The sequence below is a fragment of the Scomber scombrus genome, chromosome 5, assembly GCF_963691925.1.
Source record: "Scomber scombrus chromosome 5, fScoSco1.1, whole genome shotgun sequence".
NCBI lineage: Eukaryota > Metazoa > Chordata > Actinopteri > Scombriformes > Scombridae > Scomber > Scomber scombrus.
In genome coordinates, this window is record NC_084974.1 from 31,624,297 (window position 1) to 31,633,030 (window position 8,734).

The following is an 8,734-nucleotide window of genomic DNA, read 5'->3' on the forward strand; positions in this document are numbered from 1 at the left end:
CGAGTTCGGCTGCATGCTGCGGGTCGGCCTGCTGGCCTTTGACCCCAGCGTTCCAGAGAAGGTTCAGTGTAAGCTCATCGCTGTGGGAGTCTTCTCTCTGCTGAGGTTCGTTTAAACCCTTCGACCCTCACTGAGGACACTTTGGGCTCTTTCATTTTTATTTATTCATGATTTTGAGGCTGTTTTGACTGTTCCTTCCTTCCTTCCTTCCTTCCCTCCTTCTTTCCTTCCTTCCTTCCTTCCTTCCTTCCTCCTCACTCCCTCCTTCTTTCCTTCCTACCTTCCTTCCTTCCTTCCTTCTTTCCTTCCTTCCTTCCTTCCTTCCTTCCTCCCTCCCTCCTTCTTCCCTGCCTTCCTTCTTTCCTTCCTTCCTTCCTTCCTTCATCCCTTCCTTCCTTCCTTCCTCCCTCCCTCCTTCTTCCCTGCCTTCCCTCCTTCCGTCCTTCTTTCCTCCCTCCTTCCTTCTTTCCTTCCTTCCTTCCTTCATCCCTCCTTCCTTCCTTCCTTCCTTCTTTCCTTCCGTCCTCCCTTCCTTCTGTCCTTCCTCCTTCCTTCCTTCCTTTCTCCTTCTTTCCTTCCGTCCTCCCTTCCTTCTGTCCTTCCTCCCTCCTTCCTTCCTTCCTTCCTTCCTTCCTCCCTCCCTCCCTTCCTTCTTTCCTTCCTCCCTCCCTCCTTCTCTCTTTCCTCCCTTCCTTCTGTCCTTTCTCCCACCCCCCTTCTTTCCTTCCTTCCTTCTTTCCTCTGTCCAAATTTTAAATTGTTTTTCTTTATTTTTGTTGGCAGAACAAACACGAAAAAGTTGCGTTAATTTAGCAAAAAGTTGTCGCAAACATCTCAGAACTTTCTTGAACTAACGTTAATTATTTGCGACCACAGTTTTCCTGCCTCCAGATATAATAAAACGTCTCTTCTCTGTCCCTATTTATTGGTTCCCAGCCTGGTGAACCTGATCCTCTTCGTGGCTCTGATCCCGGCGGTGATCTACGCTAGCCTCCGTCCGCTCTTCTGCCACGGATACGCCGACTTCCTGGAAAACCTACCAATCGCTGCCCACCGTCAGCGTCCTGCCAACGCCGAGCGGGACACTGGGACGATCTGTCTCTGTATCTGCTCTTCCTGGAGGAGAACATCAGCGAACTCAAGTCCTACAAATACATCAAGGTGTGTTCAATTACCCCTCCTGTAGTCCTCGAGTCAAGGGAGGAAGGAGGAAGGGAGGAAGGAAGGGAGGAAGGAAGGGGAGGAAGGAAGGGAGGAAAGGAAAGAAGGGAGGAAGGAAGGGAGGAAAGGAAAGAAGGAAGGGAGGAAGAAAGAAAGAGAGAAGGAGGGAGGGAGGAAAGGAGTAAGGAAAGGAGTAAGGAAAGGAGGAAGAAGGAAGGAAAGAAGGGAGGAAGGAAGGGAGGAAAGGAAAGAAGGAAGGGAGGAAGAAAGAAAGAGAGAAGGAGGGAGGGAAGGAAAGGAGGAAGAAGGAAGGAAAGGAGGGAGGGAGGAAGGAAGGGAGGAAAGGAAAGAAGGAAGGAAAGGAGGGAGGAAGGAAGGGAGGAAAAGAAAGAAGGAAGGGAGGAAGAAAGAAAGAGAGAAGGAGGGAGGAAGGAAAGGAGGAAGAAGGAAGGAAAGGAGGAAAGGAAAGAAGGAAGGGAGGAAGAAGGAAGGAAAGGAGGGAGGAAGAAGGAAGGGAGGAAAGGAAAAGAAGGAAGGGAGGAAAGAAAGAGAGAAGGAGGGAGGGAGGAAAGAAAGAGGGAAGGAAGGAAGGAAAGGAGCGAGGAGGGAAGGGAGGAAAGGAAATAAGGAAGGGAGGGAGGATAGAGAGAAGGAGGGAGGGAGGGAGGGAGGGAGGGAGGAAGGAAAGAAGAAAGGGAGGGAGGGAAGGAAGGGAGGGAAGGAAAGAAGGAAGGGAGGAGGAAAGAAAGAGAAGGAAGGAAGGAAGGAAAGGAGCGAGGAGGAAAGGAAGGAAGGGAGGGGGGGATAGAGAGAAGGAGGGAGGGAGGAAAGAAAGAGAAAAGGAGCAGCGGAGGAGTCTGAATCTGTTGCTGAATGAGCTCCTGAGATTAACCAGTGTGTTATGGAGGGGATGGGTGGTGTATGTTTTAATTCTGTCCTCGGTCACCTCCTCAAGAGTGCTTAGTTTCAGACCAACCACAGACTTGGGCCTTCTTTATCAGTTTGTTCAGCCTATTGGCATCTATTTTCGTAATACGGAAAGATAGGAGAGAGAGAGAGAGAGAGAGAGAGAGAGAGAGAGAGAGAGAGAGAGAGAGAGAGAGAGAGAGAGAGAGAGAGAGAGAGAGAGAGAGAGAGAGAGAGAGAGAGAGAGAGAGAGAGAGAGAGAGAGAGAGAGAGAGAGAGAGAGAGAGAGAGAGAGAGAGAGAGAGAGAGAGAGAGAGAGAGAGAGAGAGAGAGAGAGAGAGAGAGGAAAGTTTGAAGCCTATTCTTAAACATAGAGAGGGTGTCTGCCTCCTATTCTCCTTTTAGAGACACTAGGAAGCAGCAGTAGGCCTGCAGGCTGGGAGCAAAGTGTTCTAGCAGGTTCATAAGGTATTACAGTATGAGCTCTTTGAGATATGATGGAGTCTGATCATTAAGAGCTTTGAAAGTGAGGAGAAAAGATGTTGTTAGTGTCACACATCTCTGATCAGTGACAACAGTAATAATGTAAACATGATTATATATAAGCAGGGTTCCCACGGTCATGAAATTCCTGGAAATGCTTTGGAATTAAGGAATTAGGGAATTAGGGAATTAGGGACGGCCCGATCTGATATGAAAGATAACGGATATAAAACAAGCTGCATGAATGAGACTCACTTGTGTCACATGATACACGAGTAGAATACGAGTGCTGCTAGTTGGCAGCGGGGAATGTCTCAAGAGAGAGTGAAGTTAGCAGTGTGTAGTAGTGTGTAGTAGTAGTGTGTTTTTAATAACGTGTGGCTTTCGGAAGACAAGTTTAAGACAGAGGCAGAGTTTAGCCGTGCTGGATGATCTGCAGCAAAACTTCTGACGTTGGCAACATGAGGGGAAGGGGCATTTATTTGTCCCAAAGGCCTAAATGCTATATCAGAGTTTGCGAATGACTATCTCACCTGAATCCATATGTTACAGCTGTGACATATGGCCCTCCTTCCTTCCTTCCTTCCTTCCTTCCTTCTTCCTTCCTTCCTTCCTCCTTCCCTCCTTCTGTCCTTCCTCCCTCCCTCCTTCTTTCCTCCCTCCCTCCCTCCTTCTTTCCTCCCTCCCTCCCTCCCTCCCGCTCTCTTTCCTCCGTTCCTTCTGTCCGTTCTCCCTCCTCCCTTCTTTCCTTCCTTCCTTCCTTCGTTCCTCTGTTCTTCCTTCCTTCCTTCCTTCCTTCCTCCTTCCCTCCTTCTTTCCTTCCTTCCTCCCTTCCTTCTGTCCTTCCTCCCTCCCTCCTTCTTTCCTCCTTCCTTCTTTCCTCCCTCCCTCTCTCTCTCTTTCCTCGTTCCTTCTGTCCGTTCTCCCTCCCCCCTTCTTTCCTTCCTTCCTTCTTTCCTCTGTCCTTCCTTCCTTCCCTCCTTCCTTCCTCCCTCCCTCCCTCCTTCCCCCCTTCTTTCCTTCCTTCCTCCCTTCCTTCTGTCCTTCCTCCCTCATTCCTTCCTTCCTTCCTTCCTCCTTCCCCTCCTTCTTTCCTTCCTCCCTTCCTTCTGTCCTTCCTCCCTCCTTCCTTCCTTCCTTCTTTCCTCCCTCCCTCCCTCTCTCTTTCCTCCGTTCCTTCTGTCCGTTCTCCCTCCCCTCCTTCTTTCCTTCCTCCCTCCCTCCTTCTTTCCTTCCTTCCTTCTTTCCTCCCTCCTCCTCCCTCTCTCTTTCCTCCATTCCTTCTGTCCGTTCTCCCTCCCCCTTCTTTCCTTCCTTCCTTCTTTCCTCTTGTCCTTCCTTCCTTCCTTCCTCCCTCCCCTTCCTTCTGTCCTTCCTCCCTTCCCCCCCTTCTTTCCTTCCTTCCTTCCTTCCTTCCTTCTTTCCTCTGTCCTTCCTTCCTTCTTTCCTCCCTCCCTCCCCCTCCCTTCTGAGAAGGTTTGCTATATTCATTACTATAAATATGTTTTTGATGTTTTCTGACTGCAGGTGCTTGAGCTGCTGAGGAGAAGAGGCGAATGCTCCGGAGACAACTTCGACGCCATCGGCCTGCTGCAGACTCTGTGTCTGGTGAAGATGGACAACGTGGACGGGACCAAACCTGCGGCGAAACCGGACCGAGGTAAAAAGGGCGGAGGCGACTCGGCCGGCGACCCGGCCGGAGGAATCCCGGCAGCGGACGACGCCGGAGCGGCTACGAACAGCCGCAACTCATCGACGGACAACTGCAGCAGAGTGGAGACTGAGATGAAAGGTCAGGGTTGATTTTATCTACAGGTCAAGTTTCTCAGAGATGTTGGTTGACTTTATATTTTTATAGAGTTCAAACTATTAGCATACATGTTTTTGCACGATAATAGAACTTTAACCTTTGTGTCGTCCTCCCGGGTCAAATTGACCCTGTCTGTTTTGACTGTTCCTTCTTTCCTCCCTTCCTTCTGTCTGTCCTTCCTCCCTCCCTCCTTCTCTCTTTCTTTCCTTCCTCTCTCTTTGCTCCCTTCCTTCCTTCTATCCTTCCTCCATCCCCCTTTTTTCCATCCTTCTGTCCTTCCTTCCACCCTCCCTCCTTCCTTCCTTCTTTCCTCCCTCCCTCCTTCCTTCCCTTTCCTTCCTCCCTCCCTCCCTCCCTCCCTCCTTCCTTCCTTCCTCCGTCCTTCCTTTCCTTTCTCCCTTCCTTCTTTCCTTTTCTCCCTTCTTTCCTCCCCCCTACCTTCCTCCCTTCCTTCTTTCCTCCCCCCTACCTTCCTCCCTTCCTCTTTTCCTTTCTCCTTTTCTCCCTTCCTTCCTCCGTCCTTCCTTTTCTATTCTCCCTTCCTTCTTTCCTTTTCTCCCTTCCTTCCTCCCTCCCTCCTTTCCTTCCTTCTTCCTTCCTCCCTCCTTTCCTTCCCTTCCCTTCCTCCCTCCTTTCCTTCCTTCTTCCCCCCTTCCTTCCTTGACTCGAGGACAACAGGAGGGTTAAACTGACCTGTTTGGCTGCATAAAGGACCAGTAGAAGATAAATAAGGAGTTTTTAACTGTAAATCATGCAAAGATATTCCAGTAGAGACTCAGAATATAAACCTGGAAACATGCAGGATATGTGTGTGTATCAGTCGGACACTGGATTGAGATGCTTCCTCGGTGTAGTTTGAGAGGATGAGAAGTGACAGGAAGCAGAGTCAGAGGTGGAGAAAAAGGGTGGAGGCCAACAAAGCAGCAGAGGAGATAATTAACTACCCAACTAACCTGTTTCCTGAGCATGCAGATTGTTCCCCAGAAGGAATGCAGGCAGGAATATCTGGCAGCACGTCGTATAATTAAAGAGTTTCAGTTTTACATCGGAGGCTCCTCGTCATGGTTGACCCCTACAGCGCAGGTTCATTAGTGCCATCTAGTGGCAGAAAAAGCACATTACATCAATCAGTGTAGAAACCAGATGGCAGCTTCTTGGTGAAGTCAATCAAAAGTGGACCAGCTACAAAACCTTATTAGATTTGATGGTTTAAACTTGTTTATTTATGTTTAATCCTCCTGTTGTCCTCGAGTCAAGGAAGGAAGGGAGGAAAAGAGGGAGGAAGGAATGGAGGAAAGGAAAGAAGTAAGGGAGGAATGAAGGAAGGACGGAGGAAAGAAGGAAGGAAGGAAGCAGGGAGGGAGGGAGAAAGGAAAAGAGGAAGGAAAGAAAAAAGGACAGAGGAAAGAAGGAAGGAAAGAAGGAAGGAGGGTGGGAGGAAGGAACCACAGAAGGAAGGAAGAAAGGGGGATGGAGGAAGGAAAGAAGTAAGGGAGGAAAGAGAGAGGAAGGAAAGAAAGAGAGAAGGAGGGAGGAAGGAAGGACAGACTGAAGGAAGGAAGGAAGGGAGGAAGAAGGAAAGAAAGAAGGGAGGAAGGACTGGAGGAAAGGAAAGAAGTAAGGGAGGAAGGAAAGGAAGGACGGAGGAAAGGAAGGACGGAGGAAAGGAAAGGAGGAAGGAAAGGAAGGAAGGAAAGAAGGAGGGTGGGAGGAAGGAACCACAGAAGGAAGAAAGAAAGGGGGATGGAGGAAGGAAAGAAGTAAGGAAGGGAGGAAGGAAAGAAAGAGAGAAGGAGGGAGGACGGAAGGAAAGAAGGAACAGTCAAAACAGACGGGGTCAATTTGACCCGGGAGGACGACACAGAGGTTAATATATCAGGTTGTAATATATCTGGGAGAGATTTAAAAAGCCTTGGGTCTCAGGAGGTTAAATATAAATAAACGTGTCTTAATAACCACGTAAACAATAATAACAACATGCTAATTGATTACTGATGTTTATATATTTCAGAGCTCGCTCCGTTGCTGTCGGTAAACAGCGACGTCAGAAGCAGCAACAAAAGCAGCCAGACGGGGATCATCCGGCAGCGACCGATGTGATTGGACTCTACCTCAACACACACCTGGACGACGGAGGTCTCGGATGTTTCCTGGAGCAGCGCTAACTGGAAAAAGAGGAGGAAGTTCGCATCAGCTGACGTTAAGACTTAAACACTGGAACAACAGAGTTAAACTCCTGCTGGAATCAAAGGAAACGGTTTTACGGTCTACATTACCCAAATTACCAACAAAGAAGACTCTGTTTTTTTGCTCTGTTAATTTTTGGGGTGTGATGACGTCTAAACTGACTCTTGACTATGTGTAAATAAGATTTGTGTGTTTTTTTGCTTATAATCTACACTCAGCGAACACTTCATTAGGAACACCTGCACAATCTAACTTCATCCAATACAACAGCTCTGCCTTCATTTCTACTTTTAAGAAGCTTCTATATTTTAACATCGTCTGAAAGGTGATAATTCTACTTTATGTTTATTATTTTTATTATTATTGGGATCATAGTAAGAGGTGGAGGTGATTATATTGAAAAGTGTTTCTAATATTTTGACCAATCATTAATATATATAATGCATATTAGGGCTGAGCGATATGGACAAAATCAAATATCACGATATTTTAGACCGAATACCTCGATATCGATATTGCGATAATATTTACACTTTAAAATGTTTGATAAATAATCATCAGTGGGTAAAAGGTAAATAACAGAACAGCTAGAAACAGTCTGGTAAGTTCAGAAAATTACATATTTTACTGTAATGCAGCTTTTAAAACCAGGAAAAGACGATTCTGATGACATATCGCGATATTACGATATATCGTTATCACGATATCGATAAAATATCAATATATCGCCCAGCCGTAATACATATATATATATGTCTTAGGAACACTTTTCAATATATCACTATTTATCACTATATGCATTAGAGCTGGGCGATATGGACAAAATCAAATATCACGATATTTATAACCACGATATCAATATTGCGATAATATTTACATTATACATTTTTTTATAAATAATCATCAGTAAAGTAGATATAATGACAAAGTGGGTAAAAGGTAAATAACAGAACAGCTAGAACAGTCTGGTTAGTTCAGAAAGTTATATATTTGACTTTAATTCAGCCTTTAAAACCAGGAAAAGACGAATAATGACATATCGTGATATTGCGATATCCAAAATATAAGACGATATCTAGTCTCATATCACGATATCGATATAATATCAATATATCGTCCAGCCCTAATATATATATCACTATTTATCACTATATGCATTAAGGCTGGGCGATATGGACAAAATCAAATATCACGATATTTATAACCACGATATCGATATCGCGATAATATTGTACGGATGATTATTATTGTTGTGCTTTAACAGAATATTTACACTATGAGATTTTTTGATAAATAATCATCAGTAAAGTGGATATAATGACTAAGAAGGAGCAGCTAGAAGAGTTTTTATTGTAATTCAGCCTTTAAAACCAGGAAATGACGACTAATGAAATATCACGATATTACGATATCCAAAATCTAAGACGATATCTAGTCTCATATCACGATATCGATATAATATCAATATAACGCCCAGCCGTAATACATATATATATGTCTTAGGAACAATTTTCAATGTATCAGTATTTATCACTATATGCATTAAGGCTGGGCGATATGGACAGATTCAGATATCACGATATTTATAACCACGATATCGATATCACGATAATATTGTACGGATGATTATTATTGTTGTGCTTTAACAGAATATTTACACAATGAGATTTTTTGATAAATAATCATCAGTAATGTGGATATAATGACTAAGAAGGAGCAGCTAGAAGAGTTTTTATTGTAATTCAGCCTTTAAAACCAGGAAAAGACGACTAATGACATATCGCGATATTACGATATATCTAAAATCTAAGACGATATCTAGTCTCATATCGCGATATCGATATAATATCAATATATCGCCCAGCCCTAATCCATGTCTTAGGAACACTTTTCAATTTATCACTATATGCATTAAGGCTGGGCGATATGGACAATATCAAATATCACGATATTTATAACCACGATATCGATATCACGATAATATTGTACTGATGATTATTATTGTTGTGCTTTAACAGAATATTTACACTATGAGATTTTTACGATAAATAATCATCAGTAAAGTGGATATAATGACTAAGTAGGAGCAGCTAGAAGAGTTTTTATTGTAATTCAGCTTTTAAAACCAGGAAATGACGATATTTATATTGATATTGTTGATATTGATAATGATATTGATTATTGCCC

General features: G+C 44.7%; 1 pseudogene; it reads left to right on the forward strand.

Moving 5' to 3' along the window:
• LOC133980082 (pannexin-1-like) overlaps positions 1 to 6,931 on the forward strand; it is a 15,369-nt pseudogene extending 8,438 nt beyond the window's left edge.
• The last annotated feature ends 1,803 nt before the right edge of the window (positions 6,932 to 8,734 follow it).